Consider the following 21,534-nt stretch of genomic DNA (forward strand, 5'->3'; position numbering starts at 1 on the left):
TTATACCATTAACCATGGCAAAATGAAGAAATATATAAATTCTGCCTTACTGCAACTGAATTGTCACTCAAGTTCCTTAACATATTAGCATTATTTAAAGCTACATTTAGCTATCAAAACTCTTGATAGAACTTGGAGATCACACGAAGGCTGTGAAAGAAGAAGAATGCTGTATAATTTGATTATCTGTTAAAAAATATAATATATGATCTGACTATAAAATGGGGTGGAAATATTTGTTCTATACTCATGAACTTTTGCTCACAATGTAGCACTAAAATTAAAAAGAAAAGAAAAAAAAGGAAAGAAAAAGTAATTTTGTGAAGTCAGTATCTGCTTTAAATGAGAATTTTATAAAAGTGCCATGACTTGTCAGTGTTCTCATTGGACAAAGTTAAATCAAAGCAATGGTTTGGATATTTCCCCACTCAGGAATGGAATAATCTGGATAAATTGTGGAATCCTCCTTTTCAATACAACACTGTTGTTCTTATTAAGAATGAGTCTAGTTTAGCATCATGATACTGGTATTTTGGGCTCTGTTAGAACAGCTTCTGGAGTCACAGAATGCAAAGATAAAGTTTTCTTTTTCTTTTCTTTTTTAAAAGAAGTTTCTCAAGCTAGTGTTTGTGGAAATTATTTTGCAAGTGTAAAATCATGTATACTAGTGTTCTGGACAAAACCTGAAGCAGTCATCTGTTTCATTCTTATCCCCAAATGTAATGTGCTTCTATACCTGGTAAACCATATCTTTTTTTCGGAAGAAACCAAGGCATTAAAAATGGATGTTAAACAAAGCTTAGCTTTAAATGTAGCTTATATGATTTTGGTTTAGGTTTTTGTCTTTTTGATGTTATTCTCTAGAGCCTCTTTTTAACATTACTGCCAATTTCTTTTTTCTTAAACTTGAAACAAAATTATAAAAAGCCAAATATTCTCACTCAAATTTCTTGAACTGTTTATTGCTTGCTTTGTTTTTCCCATCTTTTATGTTAAGGAATTAGAATAGCTGCACTGAAGGAAGCTACATATTCTACTGCTGTTGCTGTTGAAAACAAGAAACACAAGTGATGGCAAACTCCCCTAAATTTAAATATACAAATATAGGATATGAAAAATGTAATATTTAGTTAAACTTTCCCTACTTGTTTGACATAGCCTGAATAAAAGTGATTAGCACTGAAAATTAGTTTTAGCAGGTTTAAGTGCACTGCAAGATCTACCAGATTACATAACATACTTCAGCCAAACACTGGCAGAATTTTATGTGCTTTTAACTCAGTGCTGTACTGTTAGGTAAATATGTAAATGGTGTACTTTGTAATTCCAGTGAGATTGCACAGGATTCAATTATGATTCAATACTGAACTGTAATGTCATCTTATTTGCTTCAAGGAGAAAAGCATTTTATATGTGTATATTGTTGTTATGATTATTAAGCTGTTCAAGAATTAGTTGCTACAAATTCATATATATACTTTTTTTTTAGATCAAGGGATTACTTGCTGTGCTGGTTTAACCTGGGGAAGGACAGACTCAGGTTCTTCTCTATGAAAACTTCCTCTGTGAGTTGATGGGACCAATTGAGGGCTGGTTTGGTTATTGACAGCCTGGAAAAACAATTGGAGAGGGTTGGTTCACTCCGTGAACACACATTTTGAAGGAGGTAACCCGGGAAAAAGCTCTTTTATTTCCGGTGGCTGAGCAGGTAACACCGGCCCGGGCTCCCTCCCGTGCTGGGGGGCTCAGAGGCCGCTGGGCCCCGTTTGCAAAGCAGGGGGCCCGATGGCCGGGGGCAGGAGAGGCTCGTAGATAAAACCTTAGCCCGGCTTCCTCTCCCATGGGCCCGCAGCTCTGGGGGCATGGCCCGGCTCCTGCTGCTGCCTCGGAGCAGCTTTGGAGGGGCCGAGCCCGCCCAGCCCCGCACGGCCTGGGGGAGGCAGCCGGGCCTGTGTGGGGAGCAGGGGGGGCCATGGGCAGGGGGGGCTGCGGCCCAGCCCCAGAAAGGCTGATGGACACCTCAGCTGCCCCCCCAGCGCGGCCTGAGCCTGGCCCAGCCCCTGCAGCTTTTGTGTGAAACTTTAACTCTTTACTGCTCGGATAAGACCTACAGACCTCCGATTTTCTTTTTGAATGAAAGGGAAAAAACAGAAAAGATACAAAGTCATTGAAGCAAGTGCTAAGTTTCTTTAGATGGAAGGAAAATGAGAAGATGCTATGAAGGTTAGCTGAAAATCCTTTCGTGAGGTTGTAGGGATGGACTGATATCGCACTGGAAATTCCTATAAACCATGGAGAAAAAACATGGGGGGTTGGAGTGTTACATTTGATAGATCATTTGACTAAAAGCACCTGTGTCAAGAATCCTTCGCCCCCAGGAGAAAAGGGGATCTCGGTTTTCTGAGGATGAAGCATAAACAAAGAGAAAAGAAATGAAGAGAACTTTTGCTTTGGAACAGTTAATTCTTAAAAGTAAAACCCCATGAATTCAACATGGCCCATAGTCGCAGCTTTGGGAAAGCTGTGAAGATGGGAGGAGCTTCACGACTTTGCAAGTTTTTTTTCTCGGGCCGATGCAAATCGTGAAAGTGAAACCACGAGACTTGCTTAAACAGGGAAGCTTAAATGAAAATTATGTGAGTCTCACAGTTTTGGTTTTTCATTCCTCCTCAAATTATTCTAATAGCCCTGTTGTGATATTACTCTCTGAAACTTGACTTCATATTGCCTGGAAGAGGTGAAAAAGAGGTCTCTTAATTTGCAGAAATTTTGATTAGAGTTAAGCTCTAGAGCTAACAATCTGAAAAGAGTATGTTTGGGAGGTTAAGGTTTTATCTAAGAAGCTTCCTCAATGTTTGGGTGTTTCTTGGGCCATGGATAGCCCTTTTATTCATCTTTGACATGCTTCCATGGACAACTGCTGCATCATAGACTTTTTCTATGGCTGGAGAGTCTAAAAACCTTCTTCTTTTGCCCCATCAAAACTGCTTTTAAGTAGCCTACAATGGCTCTGTCAAAGCACCAGAAAGCAATACCCTGCCATCACCATTTTCCAGAGAAACATGGGCAGGAAGATTATGAAGTTGAGTTCATTGTACAGAATTTTGTCTGTTATCACAAAATAAAGAGTAGTTGTCTAAATTAAATACAGATTATCAATTTACTCTAGAATGTTGGAATTACAACAGGAATGCTATCAGTGGATCACATTTTTAAGAATTTTTTTTTAGTATTCATTACAGTACATTTGATGGATATTCATTCTGCTTTTTCCTGAAATTATTGCCTAAAAGTGAAAGAATCCTGAATTTTAAAACTGAACCTGATATAGATTCTCTGAAACCTCATTACTTCATGAAAAGTGCTGTCAATGATTGTGTTTTGAAAAAGTTTACTAGAACCTGTAAAACTTAACTAAACCACATTCTTCAATGGAATTTCAGATTTTTCACTATGCATTGTCTAAGATTGCTTATTCAAATGCATTTGGGAAGGAGGGGAGGAAAGGAGGAAAGAAAAACATAATCCGAGATCACAGACTAAGTGTTTTTTATTCTGTGTCTTTTGCATCCTTTTGTAATACATGAGGCAGAGAAAAGATGACCATCTGAACCTTTTCCTACAGGTCTGTAGTGTAGCTCCTTTTCAACGTTTTATTAAAAGGAAATGACTCGCATGATTTGAGTTCCATTACATTTCACTGAAATTCCTTATTACTCGCCCCTTCCCAGCCTCTCATAAACCTGGTATGTACAGCCTCTCTATATACCAAAGTAGAAAAGCTCAGGATGTCTCAGGTTTGGTACTGACTTCAAACAGATAGGCTCTACATACATTTTTCTATCTGTTTGTGCTTTATCAAGAAATTAATCTATGTTTCAAACCTAACGTGTTGAAGAAAAGCTTTCCTATATCCATTTTAAGCCACATACAATTAGGAAAATTAAAATGTTAGCACATCTTTTTTCCTTTCCTTTCAAAATAGATATTAAAACCCTATCTAACTCGGATGTCTCAGTCATCAGAGGGAAATGAGGGAAACAGAATGACATCACTGAAATGAAGGCATTGTCAGGTAGCAACTTTGGTCATCTTTTGAAAGCAGCTAAAAAAGGTGGCCTGTTTAAGACATGTATTGCACTTATCTTGATGCCAGTGGTCAGTATGAGTCCTGAGCCTTAATTGGGGTTATAAATATTATTGATATTTAATTTTTCTGTCTCTAAAATATGGTCAATTTAATGATTTGTTCGATAAAGCACTATAAATTTAATTAAATTTAATTAAATTTAATTTAATTTGTCTATCACTCTGTAGAAATATGTATTAACTTCTAGAATAAACGATTCATCTTCTTTCTTCCTGTTTTTGGGGTAGAATATGTGTGCTCCACATACCATTTATCCAAGACACCAGGGGACACCAGAGTTTAAATCCGTCTCTTAAAATCAAATGAAGACAGGAAAACGATTCAAGCAAAAATGTTGCCTCATTCTTGCTCATTTTTTTAATGTTAAAAACAGAAAGGAAAAAAAAACCAACAACAATGGCACAATAAAACATTATCACAAACTTTCCATCTAAATATAACTCAGTAGGTCATGTTAAGAAAGACCATATTGTGCTGTAAAGAGATCTGTTAGGTAAATTCAATGTCTGGCAATAGGTGGTTCCAAGGATAATCAATGCCATCTTGCCTAAAATGGAATTGGAATGGATATATTAGTGCTTTAGACCATCAGGAAAGAATAAATTACTGGCTCAGTGACCACTGAGGAAGCCAGGTGGCCGACTTATTCCCTCCTACATGTGTGGCCTATTGTAATCTGTTTTACAGAAAATATTAGAGAATCATAAAGCCTAACTAACAAACAAGGAAGCTAAAACATCTAAAACAAACAAGTAAACAAACAAATCCCCACAACAAACCCCTTTGGCAAATATTTCTCACTGTTCAGTGCTAAATTATGAATTACCTATTTCCAGTCCAAAAGGCTGCATTTCAACAGTGAAAATAATAACATGAGATAAAGAAAGTGGGCAATAGCTGGAATTAGGCTCTTAAAGTGTTGAAAACCAATCAGCCGTAATCTGTACACAAACAAAACTAAGAGGTTTGGACAAGATGTTGACAGTTGCATGTGTGGAAAAAGGCCTTTTTTTCTTCCTTTTTTTTTTTTTTCCTTAATATGGATGTTGATAGAAAAGGGTGAAAAGAATTTTACTAGTACCAGACACCATTAAATCATAGTGTTTGCACCAGGATGAAGTGCTGGAGCAGCAACCAATGTTACAGGTCCTCTCATTTATAGCTATTACCCTAACTATTCCAAATGAAATAGGAGGAACATTTGTATGGTTATTGGTCTTGTAAAAAAGTTAGGATAGGAAGGTCATTAATTCAACAAATGCATTGCATAACCCTTGTTTTTATTGGTAATTTACCAATAAAGCTACAGAAATATAAAAGGCATATGGTGTTCATGAAAAAAAATTGCACGAAATTCTGAACATTCTTTTGCTATAAGTATTTCATCAGAGATGTTCCTCATGCAATTCATTCTCTGTTGTCAGAAATGGTATTATATTATGGAAGAGAAAAACTCAAGGTTCAGTATCAGACATAAGACATAGAATGACAGATAAACTTGGAACCTCACAATGTCTCCTAGATTAATTTTAATCAGACTTCTTCCACTTCCTATCAATTTTCAGCCTTTCAAATGCTGTATGAGTTTGGAAAGTCAAACATTATTTCTAGATCCTTTATCACCATTGATACTAAAGATTTCTAATTACAATTATGTTCAGGAAATACGTTAACTGCAGAAGAGTCCAATTTCATCTCAGGATTGTATTGGCTGTGCAATTATAGCAGTACTTTCTGAAGTGAAAGTGCATACCTCTGGAAGTTTTGCACTTGACTCAGTTTTATTTCAGAAAAACACTGAGATGGTGTTTGGTCTAAACTTACATGAGAAGATCTTCAGAGCATCCAAAAGCAGAAGCTTAACTCCCAAACTTCTGCTCCAACTGCAACATCTTCTCAACTGTCAAAAATATGTATAATATTAATAATAAATGTACATATATATGTAACATATATATATAGTATTGGCAGCTGTAAAGAGCTCAATATAAGCATTTGATCTAACCCATCTTAATTACACCTTAATTGCAAAGAGCAAATAAAGTCCAAAGAGATTTTACAGACCTTGTCCATGTGCCAGACACTTTATTCACTCTCTCACAATGTCAGGGAGATTGCTTTTGTGAAGGCAGAGTAAAAGCCAGCTTTTACAACCTGCACTTTGGAGAAATAAATGGTGTATCTTGCTCCTTTGCCTCTGAAACCACTATTGCATGCCAGTGTGACAAGATATTGGATTCAATGAACCACAGATCTGGTTTGCTATGCCTATTTCTGTGTGATTTATTATAGCATTTAAGTTTAGAAGAACCTTTTGCCCCATGAACACTGGCCTCAGCAGTACTGCAGTTACTTGAAGGTCAAAGGAGATGTCGTCCAACAGACTCCACCATTCCCTAAGAGTCTGTAAAGTACAGAAATATATAAGTAGTATCTAAGTCATCTTATCCAACCTAGATTTCATACACTTCATCCCTGGAAAAAGTGTCTCTTCTATTTAGTGAAAAAAGCACACTAGAAAATTTAAAATTTATTAATAAAAAAAAAAAAAATCTGAAATTTGCTAAATTAAGTAGTTAAATTTCCATAGTCCTTCAATAGGCTACAAATCAGTTTATTTGTCCACAAAACATACTCAATATGGCCAACTGCACCATCCTTATGCATTTAGAACCTTGGCAACTAACTGCTTATGTTCTGTCTGTCTTATAATGAAAACCGTGTTTCCAGTGTGTCTGATTACTTCTTTAATTCCCCAAAAGACTAATGAAAATCTTTTCCTAGCTTTTCAAATATACTCTCTGACCTAGCTGTAATGCAAAATGAAAGAAACCCTAAGAAATCTCTTATAATTCATATTTCTTCCTTAAGACATGAAGAATTAGGAGCTATGTGGGACAGAAATATTTGTTTAAGAAATCTTGCCTTTTTCACAGTTCTAGTTCAAAATTAGTGAAATGAGTTTTGAACAAAACTTCACAGGTAAAATTCATTCTTTTACAGATTTACTTGAATAACAGATAAAAATGTTAATTTCAGGCATTGTTATTCTGTGAATTAATTTATTTGAATAAATGGTTGAAAACTAATGAAAATTTCTGCACACCAATAATGCACAAAGTTAAAATGCATGTTGGCACAGACTGGCCTTCTCATAACATTTTCAGCAGTTCAATGTGTCATTTATAATTGTTTCTGTCTCTGTAAATATCAGATAATAATAAATGGTAAAATATAGCCCTTTTAATAATCCTGTGTAATTCTGATCTCTTGCTGAAAGTGTGCAGCACCTTGCATCATTAATAGATCCAGTTAATGGTATAATGTATTCAGTGTGAAGTTCTTGGAGGGAAATCTTTATGCAAAAGTCCTGTTCTTTCTTTATCATGTGATAATTTTTATCTTGAATGCTAATCAGGTATTTTGGCACCTGCTAAATGGTGGACATAGTTATTTAAGAAAAATGCCATAGAATTATAAGATACATTTTACCGATTCACATGGTGAGCTGTCTTCAGAAATAGGTATAATTTTTCAAAACATTTTAAAAGCAGAAACAATTTCTACAAAATGTTTTTGCCGCTTAAGAACCTAGACTTTTTATTAAATATATAATGTGCCTCTTCTTCATGTTCAGTATAGACTTCTATGTCTGCTCAAAAAAAGAATTACAATGAACTACCTTATTTTCCCTATTCCATACAGGAGTCGAAAAGTTAACTGCACAGGATTTAAATAACTTCAATCAACCAAGCAGAAAAGCAAAACAAAATAAAACCAAGCCAAACAAAGAATCCAACCAAGCAAAAAAGCAAATAAACAACTACAACAACAACAAAGCCCCCAAAACAACAACAACAACAACAAACCTGTAAACCTGGAATAAACATATTCTAAATTATTGATTATGTGGTTTATTTAGCTAGAATGTAAAGCAGGTTTTAGTTTAAAAAGTGTGATCTGATGGATTTCTCAATGAAATTAATAGGTAATCTCTCTTAATGTAAAGGACTAATTAATTTTTCACAGACAGTGATGTTAATGTCCATTGCATTAAGCTGATTTTTTTAAAAAGGTAAATACGATTGAAATGGGGTTTAAGTTTGTATAGAGGTAGTTAAAAATAGTTTGCACATAATGTCAGGTTTTTATTCAAATTATTTTTTCATACTTGTGATTTTTGTGTCAAATCAGTGAATAATTCAATTGAAATTTTCCAGGAAATACAAAACAACTTATAGTATTAATAAAGCTACCATTGAAACAGCTTACCAAAATGTGCATATGAACATTTGCCAAAATGTAATTAATATTGACTACAAACACACTCATTACACATGTTCATACAATAGACAAAGGTGTTAGATGATGGAGTGATCACATCCAATTTCATACAACTATATTCTGCCTTACATTTTGCTTGGTTTTTTACACATAAAGAACTTAAAACAGCCCATCAAAATGGATACATGTCTAAAAATATCTTAAAAACATTTCAAAGTAATTTTTTTCTTCTCTTAAGATCTGATTAGTGAGAGATGCTTCTGCCCAAACTAAAGGGCAAACAAGACCATATGGCAAAGTCAATAATATGAATTTTATTTAATGATGAATATGAGGTGGAAAAATAGAAATAGAAAAGATGGAGGGGTGGAAGGGAACAGAAAGCAGAAGATAATCACCACCTTGTTTTCTTAGTGGATACAGTAGCATTCCACTGGTCCTTCACCCTGGGACTCTAGGTGGTAGATGTCCCAATGTCATTAAAAGTTTTTAATTGTTTATATATTTTAGCTAACAAAGGAGTTAGTGCTCATTGGCTGCAGAGTTTTCTTATTCCGTTGGCTAAATGATTTCCTCATTTCTCATGCTAATTAGTCCCATGCTTAATCTTTCTCTTCTGTTCAGTTAGTGGGTTTATTGAGTAGGTGGGCTGTGAGTCAGCAGTTGTGATCTTCCCTCTGCTGGAATTATGTTTGCCCAGTAGTAGCTGATTTCAGCAAATTTGCTGAATTTACTTTCCTGGTGACCCATAAATTCTGGATTCTTTGTGTCCATTATCACTGATACATTCTTCTCCCCCAGCTTTGTAAACCTCCTGCTAGGTCGGAGATAATACCTATAATACATAAACCTTTAAATTACTAGCTCTTCTGGGAGTAATATGATATTTGTCTACATGCCTCAGCTTGGTAAAAAAAATAATAATAGTCTTGCTTCCCCTAACTTTATCAGTATCAATAATAAAAACCGTTGACACTGTTTTCATGTCATGAAGCATGAAGCTGTTGAAAATTTATAGGCAGACTTTCCAGCAAATTTTTATTCACTCGTATTATAAAATGTGGTTAGAAATTAGCAGTCTTTATCAATATGTTGATTTCTGGTAAAATTATTATTCATTCACTAATTCAGAAAAAGATAAATTCTGGTTAGAGATATTTATCATAAATGCTTTTATTTGTAATACCTTTCAATTAATTTTTGCTTTGAATCATGCTTCCTTGGATTCCCCTCTAACTGCTGTATTAAAATGATTTCAAAATTAGGGTGAATTTTCGATTTTTCATATTGTATCCTCCTCTTTGGTGGACGTGTGCTTTCTCACACCATTTCTTTATATTTTACACAATAGATAATCCCCTCTTTTAAGGGGTCTATAAAGAGAAATCTAAACTCTATAATATTTGAAAACCTAAAGGGCTTCAGGGTTTCTCAGTGACATAAGGGAGGAACTGAAAATGTTTTGTTGAACATCGCAGTGTTAAATTCCTGGGCTTTTCAGGAGAGTTTTCAAATTGCTTTAAAATCTGTACCTTAAATAGAGATTTGATTTATATATTTCATGCAGTGACTTTCTACAGGTCTGCATGGGCCTTTGTATTTGAGCACCTGCATCCTAAGTTCTGTGTTAACTTCACTGGAATGTGAGAAAGAGAATTCTGCGATATGGAAATGCTCAGGCAGAGGACAGGGAACAGATATTCTATCCTTGCTAACTACTGCAGCTCAAATGAAGTTAATTTATTGCAGCTGTGAATATCATCTGAGGTTTTGGCTTTAATCAGTGCTAAGTGACATTGAAAAGGCACCCAGCTAATAGTAACTATGCCTTTCAATTTCAAGAATATTGTCTGCTCTTTCAGTGTCTTTTTTTTACTTGTGCTTTTTTGTTGTTATTTCACAGTGAAGGGAAGAAATTGGTGTTTTGTCTTCTATCAATTTACATAATAATTAAATAGATTTAGTATGTTATTATTTTATTTTTATTTTTAAGCCCATTGGAAACCCTTGCATGTCTTGTAAATTTTAATTGTAATGGAAAAAAATGTTTCAACAGGTTTTGGAACCTGGTTTTGTTCCAACAGGTTTTGGTTTTCCACCTGAAAAATATGTTCATGTTTTGCCACTCCTCTTATCTTATTAATCTATGTAAAACACAGGTATTCCCTAATAAATATGTGATTTTAATATTTTTGGTTATTACTAGGCATTTTACTTTTCTTTGGGACATGTTGCTCTATCTTCTCCCACATAAATCCACTGAAAATTGTTTGAAATTAAGGTGAATAACAATGGCAAAATCTCATGTTTCTAACTCTTGACACACAAGAAAAGGAACATTTAGTCATTTGATTTGGGTTCTTGCCTGTTTCTTGTTTTGTCTTTCAAGAACTGAAAAATCTGTAGCTTGATCTTCATGTGAGCTTCTTACCTATTTTGAAGTCAAAGAATATGCGACTTCTACCAATGCAGGGTCCAGTATTGTGTAACTTCTCCATCAGTGACGTGGATGAAGGGGCAGGTGCCTCCTCAGGCCGTTCATGGCTGACACAGAGCTGGGAGCAGTGGCCATAGCCCAGAGGGCCGGGCAGCCCTTCAGAAGAGCCTGGGCAGGTGGGGAGATGGGCAGAGAGGAACTGGCTGAAATTCAACAAGGGCAAATGCAGGGTCCTGCACTGGGGAGGAACAACCCCAGGTACCAGCACAGGCTGGGGCTGACCTGCTGGGAAGCAGCTCTGAGGAGAAGGGCCTGGGGTTCCTGGGGGACAGCAAGCTGTCCATGAGCCAGCAGTGTGTCCTGGTGGCCAAGAAGGCCAATGGAGCGCTGCCAGTAGGTCGAGGGAGATGATCCTGCCCCTTTACTCACCCCTGGGGAGACTTCACCTGGGCTTCTGTGTCCAGTTCTAGGCTTCTCAGTTCAAGAGAAGATACGATGCTCATGGAGCAGGTCCAGTAGACTGTGACAAAGATGGTTAAGGAACTGTAGTATCTCCGTCTTACAAGGAAAGGCAGAGGGAGATGGGCCTATTCAGTCAGGAGAAGTGATTGATTGAACGGGGACCTCATCAACATACATAAGTACCTGAAGCAGGGGTGGCAAGAGCTTGGAGCCAGGCTCAGTGGTACTGAGAAATAGGACAAGAGGCAATAGGCAGAAAATGATTCAAAGGAAGTTCCACTTCTTTACTGCATAGGTGACAACCCACTGGAACCAAGAGGTTGTGGAATGTCTCTCCTGTGCAATGTGCTCTGGGATGACCCTGCTTGAGTATGGAGATTGGACTAACTGATCCACTGTGGTCTCTTCCAGCCTGACCCATTCTGTGGTTTTGTGATTCCCTGATTTCCTGAGAGGATGGCAGAGCAGGACCCGGACAGGCAGAGCTCATCCTATTGCCGCCAGCCAGGGAGTAGTACAGAATGAAGGGCATCCAGGGAAAGCCCAAATACAGGTTATCAGACATGTCCCTGGAGACTGGGATAGGCCAAACCCAGTGGGGTCCATGGCTGTGCAGGGCAGGGCTATTAAGATGGATGTCCTATGGCATCAGTGGGGCAGGCACTGGTGGCTTTAAAGGAACTAGGAATTCTTGTCCCAACAACAGCTTAACAAATAATAAAAAAATGCCATAATAAAAAAGTGCAGTGTTAAGGCAGAGCAGCTGGGAAGGGCTGCTTTTCATAAGGCCGTATAATAATGATACACAAAGGCCTTAAATTCCAAACCGACCGCTGAAGTTGGGTTGCTGTTACAACGTGCTCCCATGAAAGCAAGAGTAACCCAGGTTCTTGGTAATGGGTCCCTTGGGGTGAATTAAACAACAATGAATGTTCAGTGTTTGCAACAATATATATGTGTGGAAGACCAGACAGCTACAGAAGCTGAACTGGATGGTGCCACAATTCTTTTGGCCCTGGTACAGTGAAAACTGTGGGAGAGATAAACTCAAGGCAAGAACAGGAGTGCAGACTTCATGTCTGGTTATGCTGACTGCTTTGATGGGAGAGAATGTAACAAGGACATTACTAGTGTAAAAAGGATAATAGGGAAGATTGTGTTTCTAAGGGCAAAAGGGTCTGGGTGGAAAATTTTGTACGAACGTAGTGATCTATAAATACTGTAAACTTGTTGAAATAAATGGCTTTGCCATGCTGGCATGGCAGAGTCCATGTCTCTCAATCCCTGCATATATGTAGGGTTTATCTGAGAACAATTTAGATGCAATGGAAAGCAGATACGTATCTGTTTCTGTTATTACTATCTACAAGAATAGAACAATATGAAAGCATAAAAAATTACTTAAGAAAATCAAAAAGGGAAAACAAAGAAAGAGAGAACAAAATAAGAGTAAAAACATCACCATCTGTATATCTTGTGAAGAGACTTGATTGTTGCAGCCTAGATATCTATTGGTTGAAGTCATGGTCACAGTCTTGATCCACTGGGGGTGCAGGGAAAAGCCTGCAAAACATTTGTGTCTGATGTTTCAAAATATACCTAGGTACCTGTCTTGGTTGGGGAGCCTCCAGTCCGCTGGTGGATGGCCTCAGAAATTAATCTGGGTACTCTTTGGTGATCTTTGAGGCTTTATGACACGTTCTAAGACCTGACAGCTGTCTCACATCAGTGCAGTCAAAATCCCTATCAGGCCTTCCTGGGGAGGAGAGGGAGTTTTGCAATGGAGTGAGTTGTGTTAAGGGAAGGCAATTGACATGATAAGAGGCAGCATCTTGCCTTGCAGGGTTTGCCTCTTAGCAGCCTCAAGGCCTCCTTTCTGGCCTTCAGACAGTATCAGCTCACTTCCTCTGTGTATGCTGGCCAGCCATTACACCCTCAAAAACATTCCCTTGAGGAATGCAAGCCTGGCCTCAGCAAAACACCCTGGGGCCTCCACAAGTGGTCAAATGTTTTGAGTCATTAATCATTAATAGTCTTGGCCCTCACAGATGCAAAGGTATCCCATGTATACCTATATGAGCCCTATGAAAGTATGAGTCCACTGATCACTGGCCACTCCAGAAGTGATCTAGAGAAATAAGCCACCTGAAGCAAGCTGGTGAATTCGACAGATACTTTTAAATGTGGTTTCAAAGCTTTTTCTGCATAAGAAAAAAGAAAAGGAAAAAAAAATCACATTTATGAAAAGGATAATATTCCTTCCTTAAAAGTAATTTAACTGTCCAAAGTCTCATGAGTTTCTCAGTTAACTTAAAAACATAAGCCATACACTTGGAAATACTTGGGAATGTCTCTAGCTACATAATGTGCTGAAAATGTACATTGAATGCATGAATTCCTCAGTTACTTGATATATCTGTATCTTTGTTTTAATTTATTTAATTTTCATCTATATTTTATTCTGTAATTTTTGGCACAGTAAATCTTACAGCTCTTTCAAATATACACTTGATTGACCTAAATTCTCTTTTTTTTGGGTCATTTACTGTTTCTCCATAACCTTGAAAACTAAAGTATAGGATGAAATAGAATAATCAAAGCATTATTAAAAATACTCCTGAGAATTTCAAGTCTTTAATTTAGAGACTCCAAATGTTACTGTGAGGAAATGTTTGAAACATTTGATGCTTGTTAGATTGCATAACAGAATGTAGAAATGACTGTATAGGCAGAAAAAAAAGGTAGAATTCTACGGTACTTTGTATTTAATTGAATTTTATAAAGAGGAGAATGAAATTCCTCCAGAAATATTCTTGAATAAAATAATAAAAAAATAATTTAAAAACCCCACTAGATTCCTCAGTAATCTGCATCTTTAATAAAGATATTTTACCAATAAGAATCAGACATATTAAAATTTCAAGACTTTTGGAACTTAATAAAACATTTAAACCTGTCTAAAACCATATGTGTACATTGTAGATCAACCCAATATTTTTATACTTATAATCTCACTTTGTGACTCTTTCCACCAGTAAATTTAACAGATTTTTTAACTAACCAACAGTTTCAAGATCTAGCAGAAAACTGCTTGAAGAAATATTTTTCTAAGCTGAATCCTAAAAATCTGAACACTCAAAGGCATATTAGTTCCTCAGTTTTCAAGTAAGAATCAAGTGGTAAAATGAAACTCTACGTCCAGTACCCACCCAAAAAGTAAGGTGTTTTAAATCTAGATTACAAAAACATCTCTTTAGGCATAATAGCTAATCTTGCATCACCATTTATTAGTTGGTTTCCTGCTTTTCCAAAGAACGCTCTCAAGTATCAAACATGATTTCGTATTCTACAAGTCACTTTTCATTCTGCTGTTCTTTTATTTTTAAATAAATTCCCATGTTCTAAGACAAAAATGAAGAGTCTTAGCTTTAGAGGTGATATTTCTTACTCTTCTACAGAAACCCTTCATAATTTACTGGTCATTGTTGCTACTATACACAAATAAACTACTTTTAAGGGACTGAGCTAAAGAATAATCCAGAGTACCTGAATACTAGATGCAAAATACAGGTTCCATTTATTTTTTATCTTCTTTTGAAATTTAATTGTTCATCATTTTAGAACACTTGAGTAGGGTTTAAGGGAATAATTTTGCATACTGATAGAATCTTTCATAAAACAAAATCTTTTCTTAAAAGGCTAATTTCCTAAGTTTTTCTCTGTTGAAGTTTTAAACTTCCTGCCAATTCACATCAGATCTTATGTGACACGGTAGAGGAAGTCTGATGGGAACAAAGGCTCACAGACTTAATTTTTAAAAACTTTCAAGTTTCTAAGAGACAAGAGTAAGTGGATACATTTATGAAAATAAAAAGGTGGGGCAGGTGAGAAACAGACGGATTCAACATCTCATAAACATTATTTTCATTGTCAGAATGCTCTTATATTTTTAAAGTTGTTCTTGAGTGGTCTTCAAGAACACATTTTATTCTTCCTCATTCTGTGTGATTCTCTTGAAATCATGCTCCCAGAGGCAGTCATTGACCAATATTCCATTTAAGAGAACCCCAAAAACCCAAACACCAACCCCCCGACCAAAACAAGAAGATACATTAATATTAGCATTATTATACTTGTACGAGTTAAATGTTAATCTGGTAGATTAATTTCAGAGATTATCATTGCACCTTCATGTCTATACAGCACTGGCTCTGATTTTTGTTGTTCTTATGTAAAGAGATGTGAGAAAAATAAATTTTTTATTTTAAATATTGCAGTATATTGGAAGCAAAATCAGTGTTGAAATGAAAATATTTCTTTTTCCTAGTCAAGTTATCAATGAAATATTTGCTTGAAAGTACTAGACCTGTATCATGAAATGGTTAAACATGATAAATCAAGTACTCTAAAAGTTGACTATGTCTACTGAGGTCTAAATGGCTAATACAGAAAGTGGAAGGGAATCTACTATATAGGGTCAGCCTCAATGTTGATTCAAACACCAGTAAACAAACACATTTTTTAAAACCAGAGCAGCTGTTTCCTAATGTGTTAAAAAAAAATAGAAGAAAAGGAAAGAAGTATGTAAAAATATATTATGTGGTATCACCTGAAATAATGCTAAAAAATCATAATACCTATTTTTTCAAGGTGTATGCTGAAGATACAGAAAGCTCTGATGGATTGTCCCGTGTTATGTTAAACCTATCAACAACAAAACCTTTGAAAAAAACAAATGGGAATTCTTTCCAAATGAGGTCAATTACAGAGTAGCAGTGAGCCTAAGAAGTGTAAACCCAATAATTGCTCAAGTGCCATTTCTCACTCATTCAGTTTTTACCCACCAGTGTAGAGCTGACCGCCCTAGGGCCCGTGTACAAGTGTCTGCGTCTGTGATAACAGTAAACCTGATCCTCTGACGCATTGCTGAAATTGCTTTCCTGTTTATTGCTGTAGTTTACTTTTGATCCCTAATGGAAAAGGCACATTTAGTGTTCTCTTGTGTTAGAGATGTTAAACTGAAACATGCTGCTTTAATTGCAAAGACATGAGTGGTTACTGCTTGAACACAAAGTAAAATGATTCTCCTCATAAAGGTGAAATCTTTGTGGGGAAATTTTTCATAAATAATTGAAGTACAAACAATTGTAATACTAACTAATGGGAATTAGGGGACATGGGCTTACAAACATGGCAATATGTTTTGCAGAGCTAGGAAAAACTGGGGTAAGGTTATAGAATGTGATGACAAAATGTCTTCTTTTTCATTTGTAGGCATTTTAAATGCCTCCTTCTTTTGATGTCTTATCTCAAAGTATATTTTAATAATGAAAATTTTGAGAATTTATTTGAAATCAGTTGCATCAGTAAGTAGAAAGTTCAATTTTATCTTTTTAGTACCCATTCATACTGGTAAGTAACCTGCCTTGCTATAGATGGACAGAATAGAGTTAAATAAACTGCCAAGTCCTGTTTTCTTAATCTTTTCATGCCTCTGACTTCCATAAATTTCTAATTCATAAAGTAGAATTAGAAAGATTGAATTAAGTGGTCAGAGTTGATTTTGGATTTTTTTTTAAGAACTGTAATAATAGATCAGTCTCACAGGATTTAATAAATATTAAAGACGTATATCTTCAATTTTTAAGATTATTTGAATGTTCAAGACTTACTGTTTTCAAATGAGACTCACTGAAGCATTACATGCATGCTTCTCTGACCTTCCTTATTAATGTTTGGAGTTTTCTAAGAAGTAGTAGTAATAATAATACTAGCAAGAAGAAGAAGAAATAAAGATATTCTATAAGCTATTTTATATTATTAAAATATAACATGATAGCTGAAGAGAAGAATGTATTTGATAAAAAAATAAAACATTTAAATGAAAGGGTGGGGAGATGAGAAAAAAAATTTTTATTCTGATTGCAACTGAGAACCATTTATACAGTCTTAAAAACAAAAGCAGCATCTGATACCCTAAAACAAGGAGATAATCATACCAAATTACTCATACGATTTCTCTGAACCTGTGTACTTCTCTGATACCAGATGGATACAAATACCTTTAAAAATTATAAAATTGCACTGATGTGCTTTGTATAGTAAAATAATGTTTTGGAGTGATTTTTTTTACAGTAAGTCTAGATAAGGAGCTGATTTCTCTTTTAAACATAGGCTTGAGATTCTTTTAATTTTATATATATATGCATTTGATTCACTGTTGTCTCCCAGCTCTTAACACAAGAAGAATTTAATACCTCTGTTAACTTCTGAGCCAAAAATTGTCCAGGTCATTTACAAATGGTTATTGATCATTCTGAGCACCGCACATACAACTACCAGTGTAATTATACAATGAAAATATGTTTTATGTGGTATTTAAGGATAGGACTTTGGAATTTAATGTTACACTAAAACTGTTGTCATGGACAAAAAGAAATGAGTTATACAGAACCAAGACAAAGATGTTAATCACATTAATGTTTCAATAGCACAACACTATTCAGAATTAGCTCAGCAAAAGGGGAAAATCTCATTAATAACATCATTGCCATACGGAAACTTTGTTAATTTTTACCTGGTCGCTCTGGCGTTGTGTTCAGCTTTCCAACAACTCGCCAAGTTCTAGTACCAACAGTTCACACTTTCTGTGGAAGTACAGGGGAAGAGGCATAAGATGACAAGTTCCTGCCTCTTGAGATTTTTACTAGGTGGATGATTGGTGTGTGTTTTGGGGTTTCATTTCTGTCCCAGATGGACTGTAATTTATTTCTTTATATTTCCAGGTTACAGTCTTCTTCGTTCTCATTGCTTCTCATCTGGAGCTTGGCAGGTTCACCATCTCTTCCCACATCTGAGGATACAAGAGGAGTTACTGGTTGTACTGACCCTCCAGACCTGGGATGCTCAGGTCTTGCTCAGATACAGTAATTTTGGAGCTGTATCTTCCAGCATGTTTGGCAATGGCCATCATGGCTTGTTAAGAAAAACTAAAAGCAAGACATGGGCCAAGGCCAGTCAAGACAGATCCTTAGTTCCTGCACTGCCAGACCAGTACAAAACTTTAGGCTTTTTACTAATGGCATTAAAAACACATGCCTTGCGATACACTGTCATTAACTGATTTCTTTTTGACACTGTTGCAAACACTGTGGCAATCTCATAGCTGACGTGTTCCAGGAAGTGCAGGAGTAAGCAGAAGCAAAATGAACTGCTAGTTTGAAGAGGGTTTGTCAGATATTTTCATTAATGCTCTTATTTGCATTTTATCTTGTATGCCTAAAATCATGTTTGTAAATGTAGACCAGATACTTTCCTTTCTTTCTTTTTACTGCTGTATTCTACATTTGGCACTGGTAGATAAGTGAATGAAAATAGAGTCACCAAATTTGTAATGCTTATTTGAGTCATTGCTTTTGGGTCCCTGGGCTGCAGTAAGAGACTTGTCTGCAGTAATAGCATCTTTTACTGCAATTTGTTGGGAGTTTTGGTTTACTTGGGGGTTTTTGGTGGTTTTGTTTTGTTTTGTTTTGGTGAGGTTTTGTCTGTTTGTTTTTTTTTCTCTTGTTGTTTTTGTTTTCTCTTGTTTGTTTTTATTGGACTAAATTTCTGGTGTTTTGGTGTTTTCTTGTATTTTCAGAAGAGAAAACTCACTGCTGATTTCAAGCTAAAATTTTTCCTGAAATGGTATATGTTTACATAATAAGGGATTTCTTTAAGTTTATCAATCATTATTTTACATCTAGATAAGTATTTTGAGAATAAAATCAACATGTATTTAAAAAATGTTATTTTGGTATAAATGCAAGCCATTAAGTCATCCATGACTATCACTATTAAATGCAGGCCTCTACATACAAATACATACAATTGGTATTCAGACTTCCACATCCCATGGTTATTTGTGTGTGTGTTAAAAGATTAAGTCATGCTTGATCAAGACAAGTCTTCTTAATTGTTGTGTATCATATTCTCTTATATCGTGGTTTAGGAATTGTATTCTTCAATTCATTGCTCCCATTAAAACCATGCACTGCTCCTTTATCTCCCTCTTTCCCACACCTCCAGCTGAGGGCTGGAGAGGAGAATTGAAGGTAGAACAAGTAAAGGTCATGGGTTGAGATTAGAACAACTTATTGGAAACAGCAATGACATAAGAAAAACAAAACGCTATCAGAAACAATATTAATAACAAAAATGTACAATAGAGAGAGACAGTGATTCACATGTAAAATATTCACTGAAAAGCTCAATTCAACTGCTGTCACACTATGTGACCCAGCAGGGGCACTTCCTCCACTCCCAGATGATGATGTATAGAATAATCTCCAGGTCTTAGCAGTTCTCACTCATGTCTACTACAAAAATTAACCCAATCCTGGCCAGAACCAAGCTTTTGATACTGTCTTTCACAGTACCCATCTGGACAAAGTGCTGGATAAACATATCATGCAGTGGATGAGCAGGTGGCTCACAAGATGGGCACGAAGTTAATGGGTTTACATTAGACTGGCTACCTGTTACTAGTGAGGTTCCACAGGATTCCTTCTTTAGCCCTGTGCTCTTTAAAATCTTTTTAAATTACTTGGACCAGAAGAGATACTAAGCATGGTTGCAGAAAACTGGAAGGAGCTCTTGACTCCCTGCAGAGACAAATCAGAGGCTGGCAATCACCAATCATACAAAATTCAACATAGAAAAGTGCCAGATTCTGTACCTGAGTCAACCCTGGATGTGGGAAACACTGGGGAAGGAGATGCTGTAAAGTAGTTCCATGGAAAGACACCTGGGCTCCTGGTCTATGGCAAGCTGAACCTGAGCCAGCAGTGCCCTGGAGCCAGGAGGGCCAACCCTGTCCTGGGGGGCATCAGGCACAGCATCACAGCCAGGCAAGGGAGGGGATTGTCCTGCTGTGCTCTGAGCTGGGGCAGCCTCACCTCCAGTGCTGGGGGCTGGTTCGGTCACCTCGATACAAGAATAGAGGGCATAAAAAGGAGGCCAACAATAAGGGGAGCCCTTATTAGGAGTGGCCGAAGTCATTTGGTCTGTTCAGCCTGGAAAAGAGAAGCCTGAGGGGAGACCTCATTGCAGTCTGCAACTTCCTTGCAACTGAGGAGGAGCAGATACTGATCTCATCTCTCTCCTGACCAATGGCAGGACTTGAGGGAATGGCATGACGTTGTGTCAGGGGGGGTTTAGGCTGGATATTAGGGAAAGGTTCTTCACCCCAGAGGGTGATTGGAAACCAGAAAGGGAAGCAGTGACAGTATCAATCCTAAGAGTGCAAGAAGTGTTCGGATAGTGCTCTCAGGCACATGGTGTGACTCTTGGGAATGATCCTGTGTAGGGCTGGGAGCTGGACTTGATGATCCTTCTGGGTGCCTTCCCACCCAGCACATTCTGTGATTCTGTAATCTTAAATCCAGGGCTTGAAAATGAACTTTCAGGGAACATTAAAACTTCATGTTTCAGTGACTAAAGTTTGAATGACAACACGGTGTTAACTGCAAGTGCATTGTTAATTCAGTTACTCAAAATCTGTGTACTGCTACACTCAATAGGAGGAAAATTAAATTCTATCATATATGAACAAAAATCTTGGTGTATACATCTTTATTGAGGGTCAAAAAATACAGTCTAAATGCTTATTAAAGAGGGAACTCCTGCACTCTGACTGATGATTCTTCAGCCCTAATTTCTTCTTAGGTGCCTGCCTACCGGAACCCACGGCAATGCCCCGGTGTGGGTCCCTATTGTCTCTTTTCCCCTTCCTGACTTCCTCTATTCCATGTACATCTCAGTTGAGATTGTTTAATCTAATTCTCACGTTTCGTGGGTTGGATTCTGCTATTTTTGTTTCACTAAAGTAATTTAGTGGTTTCATTTTGGTCTAAAATTTCATTGCAAGATTATTCTTGTAGTGAACGTTTTGATGTAAGTCAAAAGGCTTATCCTGTGTGCTGTCTTATTTGTTTACTATAGGTAAGTATTTATCAATTACAGAGGTCCTACCAGTGCTTTTAAGGATGTAATAACATTACCAAATTAGATGGATATTTTCTGATATATGTCAGTAGCTTAAAAGATTTTTTCTCTTGCTCAACTAACTGGAACTAAAAATCACCTGAAGCCAGTAAATTGCTGGAATACTTCCTCTCCTCCAGTTCTTGAATTCTGCTGCCTGGAGAGAAAATATGAGGGT

The sequence above is a fragment of the Sturnus vulgaris genome, chromosome Z (genome assembly GCF_052056855.1).
Source record: "Sturnus vulgaris isolate bStuVul1 chromosome Z, bStuVul1.hap1, whole genome shotgun sequence".
Classification (NCBI taxonomy): domain Eukaryota; kingdom Metazoa; phylum Chordata; class Aves; order Passeriformes; family Sturnidae; genus Sturnus; species Sturnus vulgaris.